Raw genomic sequence first — 12,609 nt, forward strand, 5'->3', positions numbered from 1 at the left:
AAAAAAAAAAAAAAAAAAAAAAAAAAAAAAAAAAATCAGATGGCTGTAGATATGCGGCATTATTTCTGAGGCCACTCTTCTGTTCCATTGGTCTATATATCTGTTTTGGTACTAGTACCACGCTGTTTTGGTTACTGTTGCCTTGTGGTATAGTTTGAAGTCAGGTAGCATGATACCTCCAGCTTTTTTCTTTTTGCTTAGGATTGTCTTGGCTATACGGGCTCTTTTTTTGGTTTCATATGAAATTTAAAGTAACTTTTTCTAATTCTGTGATGAAGGTCAATGGTCTTGATGAGGATGGCATTGAATAAATTACTTGGAGCAGTATGGCCATTTCCACGATATTGATTCTTCCTATCCATGAGCATGGAATGTTTTTCCATTTGTATGTGTCCTCTCTTATTTCCTTGAGCAGTGGTTTGTAGTTCTCCTTGAAGTGTTCCTTTACATGCCTTGTAAGTTGTATTCCTAGGTATTTTATTCTCTTTGTAGCAATTGTGAATGAGAGTTCACTAATTATTTCGTTCTCTGTTTATCTATTATTGGTGTATAGAAATGCTTGTGATTTTGTATTTTTGTCACCAACAGGCCTGCCTTACAAGAGCTTCTGAATGAAACAATAAACATGGAAAGGAACAACCACTACCAGCCATTGCAAAAACAGACCAAACTTTAAAGACCAACTACACTATGAAGAAAATGCATCAACTAATGGAAAAAATAACCAGCTAGCCTCATAGTGATTGGATCAAATTCACACATAGCAATATTAACCTTAAATGTAAATAGGCTAAATGCCCCAGTTAAAAGACACAGACTGGAAAATTGCATAAAAAGTCAAGACCCACTGGTGTTCTGTATTCAGGAGACCTATCTCATTTGCAAAGACACACATAGGCTCAAAATAAAGGGTTGGAGGAATATTTACCAAGCTGATGGAAAGCAAAAAAAGGCAGGGGTTGCAATCCTAGTCTCTGATAAAACAGACTTTAAACCAACAAAGATCAAAAAAGACAAAGTAGAGCATTACATAATGGTAAAGTGATCAGTGCAACAAGAAGAGCTAACTATTCTAAGCATATATGCATCCAATACAGGAGCACCCAGATTCATAAAGCAAATTCTTAGAGACCTACAAAGAGACTTAGACTCCCACACAATAATAGTGGGAGACTTTAACACCCCGATGTCAATATTGACAGATCAATATGACAGATCAATGAGACAGAAAATTAACAAGGACTTGAACTTATCTCTGTACCAAGCTGACCTAATGGACATCTAGAGAACTCTCCACCCCAAATCAACAGAATGTACATTCTTTTCAGTACCACATAGCATTTGTTCTAAAGTTCAGCACATAATTGGAAGTAAAACACTCCTTAGCAAGTGCAAAAGCATGGAAATCATAACAAACAGTCTCTCAGATCACAGTGCAATCAAATTAGAACTCAGGATTAAGAAACTCACTCGAAACCGCACAACTCCATGGAAACTGAACAACCTGCTCCTGTATGACTACTGGGTAAATAATGAAATTAAAGCAGAAATAAATAAGTTCTTTGAAACCAATGAGAATAAAAACACAATGTACAGAATCTCTGGGACACACCTAAAGCAGTGTTTAAATGGAAATTTATAGCACTAAGTGCCCCCAGGAGAAAGCAGGAAAGATCTAAAATCGACACTCTAACATTACAATTAAAAGAACCAGAGAAGCAAAAACAAATAAATTCAAAAGCTAGCAGAAGACAAGAAATAATTAAGATCAGAGCAGAACTGAAGGAGATAGTGACACAGAAAACCCTTCAAAAAAATCAATGAATCCAGGAGTTGTTTTTTCAAAAGATTAAGAAAATAGACCACTAGCCAGACTAATAAAGAATAAAAGAGAGACGAAGCAAGTAGACACAATAAAAAATGATAAAGGGGATATCACCACTGATCCCACAGAAATACAAACTACATCAGAGAATACTATAAACACCTCTATGCAAATAAACTAGAACATCTAGAAGAAATGAATAAATTCCTGGACACATACACCCTCCCAAGACTAAACCAGGAAGAAGTCAAATCCCTGAATAGACCAATAACAAGTTCTGTAATTGAGGCAGTAATTAATAGCTTACCAACCAAAAAAAGTTCAGGACCACATGGATTCACAGCCAAATTCTACCAGAGCTAAAAGGAGAAGCTGGTACCACTCCTTCTGAAACTATTCCAAACAACAGAAACAGAGGGAATCCTCCCTAACTCATTTTATGAGGCCAGCATCATCCTGATACCAAAACCTGGCAGAGACAAAACAAAAAAAGATAATTTTAGGCCAATATCCCTGATGATCATCGAGGCGAGAATCCTCAATAAAATACTGGCAAACTGAATTCAGCAGCACATCAAAATCTTATCCAACACGATCAAGTCGGCTTCATCCCTGGGATTCAAGGCTGGTTCAACATATGCAAATCAATAATCATTATCCATCACATAAACAGAACCAATGACAAAAACCACACAATTATCTCAATAGATGCAGAAAAGCCCTTTAATGACATTCAACACCCACTGATGTAAAAAACTCTCAATAAGCTAAGTATTGATGGAACATATCTCAAAATAATAAGACCTATTTATGAAAAACCCACAGCCAATATCTCACTGAATGGCCCAAAGCTGGTAGCATTCCCTTTGAAAACTGGCACAAGACAAGGATGCTCTCTCTCACCACTCCTATTCATCAATGTGTAAAATCACCAGCTCCTTTTATACATCTGATAAAATTTGGCTATTAATCCTTCTCATTGTGGGCTTTTTTTTTTTAATTGGTCAGCATTTTATTACTGAATGAATTTTGAAAGACATTATTGGTCTTTGTTCAGGGGTTCAGTTTTTTACTGGTTCAATTTTGGGAGGTTGTATGATTCTAGAAACATCCACTTCTAGGTTTTCTAGCTCTCGTGTGCATATAGGTTTTTATAGTATTCTCTGAGGGCTGTTTATATTTCTATAAGGCTGGTGGTAATGTCCCCTTTGTCATTTCTGATTGTGTTTATTTGAACCTTCTCTCCTTTTTTTCCTTTTTTAGTCTAGTCAGCAGTCTATCTTGTTTATATTTCAAATAATAGATTTTTGATTTGTTTATCTTTTGTATCTTTTTTGTGACTCAATTTTCTCCAATTCAGCTCTGATTTGGGTTACCTATTTTCATCTGCTATCTTTGGAATTGGTTGCTCTTGTTTCTCTAGTTCCTGTAGCTGTGAGATTAGGTTGTTAATTTGGTATCTTTCTGATGTTTTGATGTGGGCATTTAGCACCATAAACTTCCCTCTTAACACTACTTCAGCTGTGGCCCAGAGATACTGGTGTGTTGTACCTTTATTCTCATTAGTTGCTAATAATTTATTGATTTCTGTCTTAATTTCATTGTTTACCCAAAGGTCATTCAGAAGCAAGTTGTTTAATTTCCATGTAATTGTATGGTTTTGAGTGATTTCCTTAGTATTTATTACTGTTTTTGTTGCGATGTAGTCTAAGAGTGTGGTTGTTAATAATGGCTTTGTTATTTATTAGCACTAACAGAGCTAACCACTGTTGGTGGTGAGAATGTATCCGTCAACAGTGTATAAAAATAGTCTTTTCTCTACATCTTTGCCAGCATTTGTTACTTTTTGTCTTGTTGATAATGGTCACTTTAACTTGGATGAGATTATATTTCATTTAGTTTTGATTTGCATTTCCCTTATGATTAGTGATGTTGAATATTTTTTCATATACTTTTTGGCCATTTTTTTTGTCTCTTTTGAGAAATTCTTTGTCTATTTTTACATAGGATTATTTTGTTGTTGTTGAGTTGTTAGAGTGGCTTATAGATTTTGAATATTAATTTTTTGTCACATGTATAGTTTTTTCTCATTCTATGAGTTGTCTCTTTATTCTATAGTTTGTTGACTTTGCTGTGCAGAAGCTTTTTATTTGTAATAATTCGTCTATTTTTGTTTTTTTCCCGTGCTTTTGAAGTCTTACTCATGAAATCTTTGCCTAGACCAATATCCTAAAGAATTTCTCATATGTTTTCTTCTAGTAGTTATATAGTTTCAGTTCTTACATCTAAATCTTTAATAAATTTTGATTTGATTTTTGTATATGGTGAGAGAGAGAGAGGTTTAGTTTGATTTTTCCACATATGGATATCCGTTTTCCCAGCACCATTTATTAAAGAGGCTGTTCTTTTCCCAGTGTATATTCTTGTTGACTTTGTCAAAAATCAGTTTTGCTGTAAATACACGGATTTATTTCTGTGTTCTCTCTTCTTTTCCATTGTCTGTGTGTCTGTTTTTATGCCAATACCATGCTCCCTTGGTTGATATAGTTTTGTAGTATATTTTTAAGTGCCAGGTAGAATGATGCTTCCAGATTTGTTCTTTTGCTCAGGATTGCTTTAGTTATATGTGGTCTTTTAGGCTTGTTTTGTCTATTTCTGTGAAAAATGTCGTTGACATTTTGACAGAAATTACACTGAATCTGCAGATCACTTTGAGTAGTGTGGTCATTTTACCAATATTATTAGGTCAGTACAATTACTTTTGCATTAACCTAATAGTTCTTTGAAGTTATGAATGTGGGATGTCTTTTTATTTTTTGTCCTCTTCAGTTTCTTTCATCAGTTTTTCATACTTTTATTGTAGAGATCTGTCCTTTGTATGATTAAATTTATTCCTAGTTATTTTGTTGTCATTATAGCTACTATAAATGAGACTTCTTTCTTGATTTCTTTTCAGCTAGTTTGTTGTTGGTATGTATAATAGAAATTCTACTTATTTTTGTATGTTGATTTTTGTATCCTACAACTTTACTACATTTGTTTACTAGTTCTAAGAGTTTTCTTAGAGTCTTCAGGGGTTTTTTAAATATGTAAGTTTATATCATCTCCAAAGAGAAACAATTTGACTTCGTTTTTCCAATTTGAATGCTCCTTCCTTCCTTCCTTCCTTCTTTCCTTGCTTCCCTCCCACCTACCTTCCCTCCTTCCTTCCTTCCTTCCTTCCTTCCTTCCTTCCTTCCTTCCTTCCTTTCTTCTTGTCTTTTCACCTAATCGGTCTATCTAGGATTTCCAATACTGTATTGAATAAGAGTAGTAAAAATTGCCATCTTTATCTTGTTCCAGTTGTTAGAGGGAAATCTTTCAGTTTTTCTTTGTTTAGTATGTTGTTAGCTCAGGCTTTGTCATACATGGCCTTTATTGTATTGAAATACGTTTCTTTTATACTTAATATTTGAGAGTTTTTAATATGAAGGGATAATAAATTTTCTAAAATTATTTGTTTCCATTGAGATAATATAATTATTTTTGTTATCTATTCTGTAAAACTATCACATTTATTGATTTGCATATGTTAAACTATCCTTACATCCTGGGATAAATTATACTTGATTACAGTGTATAATATTTTTGACGTGCTGTTTGATTCTGTTTGCTAGAATTTTGTTGAGAATTTTTGCATCTGTGTTCATCAGAGAATTTGCCCTATGGTTTTCTTTTTCTGTTTTGTTCTTGTCTGGTTTTGGCATCATGGTAATAGTGGTCTTGTTGAATGAGTTAGGAAGACTTCTGTCCTCTTCACCTCTTGGAAATAGTTTGAGAACTGCTGTTAGTTCTTTAAAAGCTTGTTAAAACTTAGCAGTGAAGTCATCCAGTACTGATATTTTCTTTGTTGGGAGAGTCTGTATTACTGATTCAATATTGTTACTTGGTATTTGTCATTTCAGGGTTTCTATTTATTACTGGTTTAATCTTGGCAAATTATATGTGCATACAAATTTATTCACTTTCTCTAGGATTTTCAATTTGTTGTCATTTAATTGCTCATGACAGTCTGTAATTATTCTTTGTATATCTGCTGTATCAGTTATACTGTCTCCTTAATCGTTTCTGATTTTGCTTATTTGGATCTTCTTTCTTTTTATTTTTAAAAATTTTTTGAGATGGAGTCTCGCTCTGTTGCCCAGGCTGGAGTGTAGTAGTAGGATCTCAGCTCACTGCAACCTCTGCCTCCTGGGTTCAAGTGATTCTCCTGCCTCAGCAGGATTCGCCCTCCTCAGCCTCCCAAAAAGCTGGAATTACAGGCATGATCCACCATGCCCAGCTCTTCTTTCTGTTTTCTAAGTAGTATAGCAAATAATTAGTAAATTTTGTTTAACTTTTTAAAAAACAGATTTTTATTTTGTTCATCTTTTGTATTTTTTTTTTGTCTCAATATTCTAGTTCTGCTTTTCATCATTTCTTTTCTTCTACTAGGTTTGCATATGTTCTTCCTTTCCTAGTTCCCTGGGGTTTTTTGATGTAAGCATTTATTGCTTTAGCTTCCCTTTTAATGCATTTTTTTTTTTTTTTTTTTATTCCATGGATTTTACTATGTTTTGTTTTCGCTTTCATTTGTCTCCGTTTTTAAATCAATTTTCTTCCCAATTTCTTCCTTGAGCCCATTGATCATTCAGGAGCATGTTGTTTAACTGCCATGTATTTGTGTAGTTTCCAAAGTTCCTCTTGTTATTGATTTCTAGTTATATTTGTGTGTGGCCTGAACTGATACTTAATAAAATTTTGATTTTAAAAATTTGTTAAGACTTGTTTTGTGGCTTAAGATACAATTTATCCTGGAAACTGCTCCATATGCTGATGAAAAGAATGTATCTTTTGCAGTTGTTGAATAAAATGTTCTGTATATATCTGTTAGATCTGTTTGGTCTCTACTTCAGTTTGTGTCCAATTTTTTTTGTCCATGTGTTGTCTAGGTGATCTGTCCAATTATGACAATAGAGTGTCTAGGTCCCCAACTATTATTGTATTAGAATCTATGTCTCCTTTGAGTGCTAATAATATTTGCTTTGTATATCTTTGTACTTTAGTGTTGGGTGTATTTAAAATTGTTATATCCTCTTGCTGAATTTAGTATTTTGTCGTTACATAACGATATTCTCTGTCTCCTTTTTATGTTTCTTTGATCTAAACTATTTTATCTCATATAAGTATGGCTACTTCTGCTCAATTTTGGTTTCCATTTGAATGGAATGTATTTTCCATTTCTTCACTTTCAGTCTTTCTGTGTCTTTACAGGTGAAAGAGTTCCTTATAGGAGGCATATAGTTGGATCATATGTTTGCTTTTACCTTTTCAGCCAGTCTGTATATTTTAATTGGGGAATTTAAAACATTTACATTCAAAATTGATATTGGGAAGTGTGGACTTCTGCCATTTTGTCAGTTATTTTCTGGTTGTTTTGTGTATCCTTTATTTTTTCTTTCTATTTAATTCTTTATGTTTCCATTCTGGTGGTTTGCTGTAGAAATAACTTTTGATATCTTTCTCTTTCTCATTTGTATATCCTCTCTACCAGTGAGTTTTATATTTTCATATATTTTATATTGGTAGATTTTATTTTTTATTTTTTTGCTTCCAAATGTAGAGCTCCATTAAGCATTTTGTGTAGAACTGATCTAGTTGTGATGAGTTCCCTCCATTTTTGCTTGTCTGGGAAATACTTTATTTCTCTTTCATTTCTGAAAGATAGCTTTGCTGGTTATAGTCTTCTTGCTTGGCAGGGTTTTATTTACTTTCAGCACTTTGAATATATTTTCCTCATCTCTCCTAGTCTTTAAGGATTCTGCTGAGAAATATGCTGTTAGTCTAATGTGGTTGCCCTTAGATGTGACCTGCCACTTTTCTCTTGCTGTTTTTAGAATTTTCTGTCTTTGACTTTTAACAGTTTAACTATAATGTGACTTTAAAATGGGCTTTTTTTGTATTGAATGTATTTGGACATCTTTGGGATTTTGTAGATTTTATAGATTATAGATTTCCATATCTCTCTGAAGACTTGAAATGTTTTCAGCTATTATCTCATTAAATAGGTTTTTCTATGCCTTTCCCCATCTCTTCCTCATCTGAAACTCTTACAATATGAATATTTTTTCACTTAATGGTATCCTATATATCCCATAGGCATCCTTCATTCTTTTTATTTTTTATTCTTTTTTTGTTTGTTTGTTTCTAACTGGATTATTTCAAAAGATCTGTCTTCAATCTCAATTATTTTTAATTCTAGAGCTAGTTTATTGTTGAAACTTTCAATTGTGTTTTTAATCTCTCTCATTAAAGCCTTTATGTCTGAGGTACCTGTGTGGATCTTTCATATGATGTCTATCTCTTTCTTTTAATTTCTCATTAAGAGTGTACATTTTTTTTTCTAATTTTGTCGAATTTCCTATCTGTGTTATTTTCTATCTTGCTGAGTTTCCCTAAGCACACTATTTTAAATTCATTTTCAGGCATTTCAAATATTTTTATTCCTTGGGTAATTGTTACAGACTATTATGTTTCTTCAAATGTGTTATATTTCCTTGCTTGTTCATATTTCTCATGTCCCTTCATTGATATCTGTGCATCTGGTAGAAAAGTCACTTCTTCTAATTTTATACGGTAGATTTATTGGGGAAGTTTTTTTTTTTCTGTAATGTGTTCTAAAGTGTTGGTTGGGTAGAGTGCTTTAGTTTTGGCCTTGGGTGAACATAGTAGTGTACACTTCATATAATTTATTTGACTGTAATGCACATCAGTGGTGTGTGCAAGTGCCTGAATAGCCTAGGCTGTGGTTGTGTGGAAGCTGTGTGGAAAAGCCTTGCTGGAAGCAGAGATGCTAACTGAGCAAAACCCAATAGCTTGGCCACCTGATATGCTCCCACATTTGCCTCTGGGGGATGGGGTTGCCAGCAGGGGCAGCAGACCCTGGGCAGGAAGCTATTAGGTTCCAGTGTGCACACATATTTTACCCCTCTGACCTAGGCATAGCCTCTCCTCTGTTCTAAACTGCTTTTGTCCTGAATTTCAGGGTGCTGTGTGGGCTGGGGTGCTGGAGTCATGGCTTCATTGCTGGGTGTGGCTGTTGTAATGCTGCAGCTCATGGATTAATATAATGGATTGTTGGGAGGGCTTCAGGAATGTGGAGTTGCAGGGGCTACTTGATTCCAGGGCAGGATACACTCTGGTGGTGACTCCTCTCTGAAAATGCTAATGTACTGTGGCTTCTGGAGTCATGGGGGTAGAAGAGACACAGCCTGAATTCTTTCTCTGAATTAATGCAGTCATGTGGACTCCAGGAACATTCCTATACTGGACTCAAGGCCAGCTAGGGCTGTGATATTCTCCTGTAGCTAGGATTGCAGGTGCCTGTGTTGGAAATGTGGTCTTCCAGGGACTCCCGCTTAACTTTTCCTTGCTGTGGGGAGTCCCTCTTGTTTCAAAGTTGATGTGGGCCACGTGCATTGCTTCCCTCTCTATATTGCCATCCCAAGTCTTCACGACTCAGATGGTATTCATCACTTCTTTGATGAATTCCAGTGTAACCCCTAGACACTCTGTTAAATATGTTATTTATTTGTTGTTTTGGTCTTTTTGTATGGAGCACAAGAGTAAAGACTGGGTACCTTTACTCAGCCATATGATGATGTTTCCAATCTTTAATATATGCTCCTTTTAATGAATGAAACCTTCAGAAGTAAAATTAAAACTTTTTACTTTTTCCATAATCAGGCAAAATATGCAGGCATTGAAACATCCTCGGACTGGCTGTAGTCTCTCTGCTTACTACTACCTCTGCTTTAGAACCTCTGGGGCCTGCAGCAAATGTAATCTCCACCAGCTGGAATCTTTCTTTTACAGCCTGAGGCCACAGCTGGAGAAAAGGCAGTTCTTGGATAAAAAGTTATTGGATGGACTAAAATTACAGTCAATGCCTGATTTAGAGTGCAGTATAAATCCATTGTTTCCTTACTGATGATTTGTTCATTGCTGAAAGTTGAGTGTTCCCTTTTATTATTGTATAGCAATCCACGAACTGTTAATATTTTCTTTATATATTTAGGTGCTCTAATGTTGGGTGCATATATATTTAAAATTGTTATGTCCTCTCACTGAATTGACTCATTTATCATTCTATAATAAGTTTTTGGTATTCTTTAAACAGTTTTTGACTGAAAATAAATTTAAATCTTATGTAAGTATAGCTGCTCCTGCTCTTTTTCACTTTCTATTTGCATAAAGTATGTTTTTCTATCCCTTCACTTTCAGTCTATTTGTGTCTTTATAGGTGAAGTGTGTTTCTTACAGACAGTAGATAGTTAAGGCTTGTTTATTTTATATCGGTTCAACCTCTCTGTACTTTCATTGGAGAGTTTAGTCTATTTACATTCAATGTTACTATGGATGAGTAAAACTTTACTACTGCCATTTTGTTACTTGTTTTCTGATTGTTTTGTGGACCTCTCTTCCTTTGTTCCTTCCTTCCTCTCTTTCTTTTTATGGAAATGGCCATCTCTAGTATGTTTTAATTTCTTGATTTTTATTTTTTGTGTATCTGTTGTAAGTTTCCGGATTTGAGGTTACTATGAGCTTGCAAATGACATCTTGTAAACCATTATTTTAAACTGATGACAACTTAATATTGTTTGCAAAAATGAACAAACTAGCTAACAAGCAAAGAGAAAACTAATAAAACTCTAAACTTTATTCCCTCTGCTTTTAAGTTTTTGTTTCTAATTGTATCTTCTTACACTGTCTATGTCTTGAAAAGCTGTTGTAGTTATGATATTTGATAGTTTATCTTTTAGTCTTTCTACTCAAGATATAAGTAGTTTATATACCACAGGTATGGTTATTGGAATATTCTGCATTTGTCTGTATATTTAGTAATTCCAGTGAGTTTTCTGCCTTCACAGGATGTCTTGTTGCTCAGTAATGTCCTTTTATTTCCGATTAAAGAACTTACTTTAACATTTTTTTGTAGGACAGATCTTGTTTGATGAAATTCTTCAGCTTTTGTTTGTCTAGAAGTCTTTGTTTCTCTTTTATGTTTGAAGTATATTTTCACTGGATATACTATTTTAGGATAAAAGTTTCTTTATCCTTCAGAACTTTAAATATATCATGCCACTCTCTTCTGGTCTATAAGATTTCCACTGAGTAGTCTGTTCTGGGACATGTTGGACCTCCTTTGTGTGTTATTTTTCATTGCTGCTTTTGGGATCCTTTCTTTATCCTTGACCTTTAAGGGTATGCATATGAAATGTATTGACGTAGTTTTACTTAAGTCTGCTTGGAGTCACGTCACCTTCTAGTTGAACATTGATATCATTCTCTAGGTTTGGGAAGTTCTCTGCTGTTATCACTTAGAATGAACTTTCCACCCAATCTCTTTTTTCCTACCTCCTCTTTAAAATCAGTAGCTCTTAGATTCTCCCTTTTTAGGCTGTTTTCTAAATCTTGTAGGCATGCTTCATTCTCTTTTTTTCTGTATCCTCTAACCATATTTTCTTTTTTCTTTTTTTTTTTTTTTTTTGAGATGGAGTCTCGCTCTGTCACCCAGGCTGGAGTGCAGTTGCCGGATCTCAGCTCACTGCAAGCTCCGCCTCCCGGGTTTATGCCATTCTCCTGCCTCAGCCTCCCGAGTAGCTGGGACTACAGGCGCCCCCCCCCTTACCCAGCTAGTTTTTTTTTTTTTTTTTTTTAGTAGAGACGGGGTTTCACCATGTTAGCCAGGATGGTCTCGATCTCCTGACCTCATGATCCGCCCGTCTCGGCCTCCCAAAGTGCTGGGATTACAGGCGTGAGCCACAGCACCCGGCCTAACTGTGTATTTTCAAATAGCCTGTCTTCAAGCTCACTAATTCTTTCTTCTGCTTAATTTCAATTCTGCTATTGAGAGACTCTGATGCATTCTTCAGTATGTCCATTGAATTTTTCAGCTCCAGAATTTCTGCTTGATTTGTAAATTTATTTCAATCTCTTTGTCAATTTATCTGATAGAATTATGAGTTCCTTCTCTTTGTTATCTTAAATTTATTTGAGTTTCCTCAAAACAGTGCTTTTGAATTTTCTCTCTGAAAATTTACATATCTGTGTTTTCCNTACAGGCGTGAGCCACAGCACCCGGCCTAACTGTGTATTTTCAAATAGCCTGTCTTCAAGCTCACTAATTCTTTCTTCTGCTTAATTTCAATTCTGCTATTGAGAGACTCTGATGCATTCTTCAGTATGTCCATTGAATTTTCAGCTACAGAATTTCTGCTTGATTTGTAAATTTATTTCAATCTCTTTGTCAATTTATCTGATAGAATTATGAGTTCCTTCTCTTTGTTATCTTAAATTTATTTGAGTTTCCTCAAAACAGTGCTTTTGAATTTTCTCTCTGAAAATTTACATATCTGTGTTTTCCAGGATTGGTCACTGGTGCCTTAATTATTTTGTTTTCCTGGATGGCCTTGATGCTTATAGTTGTTTGTCAACGTCTAGGTATCAAATAGTTAAGTATTCATTCCAGTCTTCACAGTCTGGCCTTGTTTGTACCTGTCCTTAGTGAGAAGGTTTTCCAAGTATTCAAAGGGAATGGGAATGTTGTGATCTAAATCTTTGGTCACTGCAGCCATATCTGCATTAAGGGGCACCTCAAGCCCAGTGCTGTAAGCCGTGCTGCCTACAGTTGGGAGAGAGGTAACACAAGCATTTCCTTGGCCACCCCAGTTGGTGACTCACTAAGTAATGTGCATTTCAAGCCC

Source organism: Rhinopithecus bieti, unplaced genomic scaffold, assembly GCF_001698545.2.
Source record: "Rhinopithecus bieti isolate Rb0 unplaced genomic scaffold, ASM169854v2 scaffold_315, whole genome shotgun sequence".
NCBI classification, from domain to species: Eukaryota; Metazoa; Chordata; class Mammalia; order Primates; family Cercopithecidae; genus Rhinopithecus; species Rhinopithecus bieti.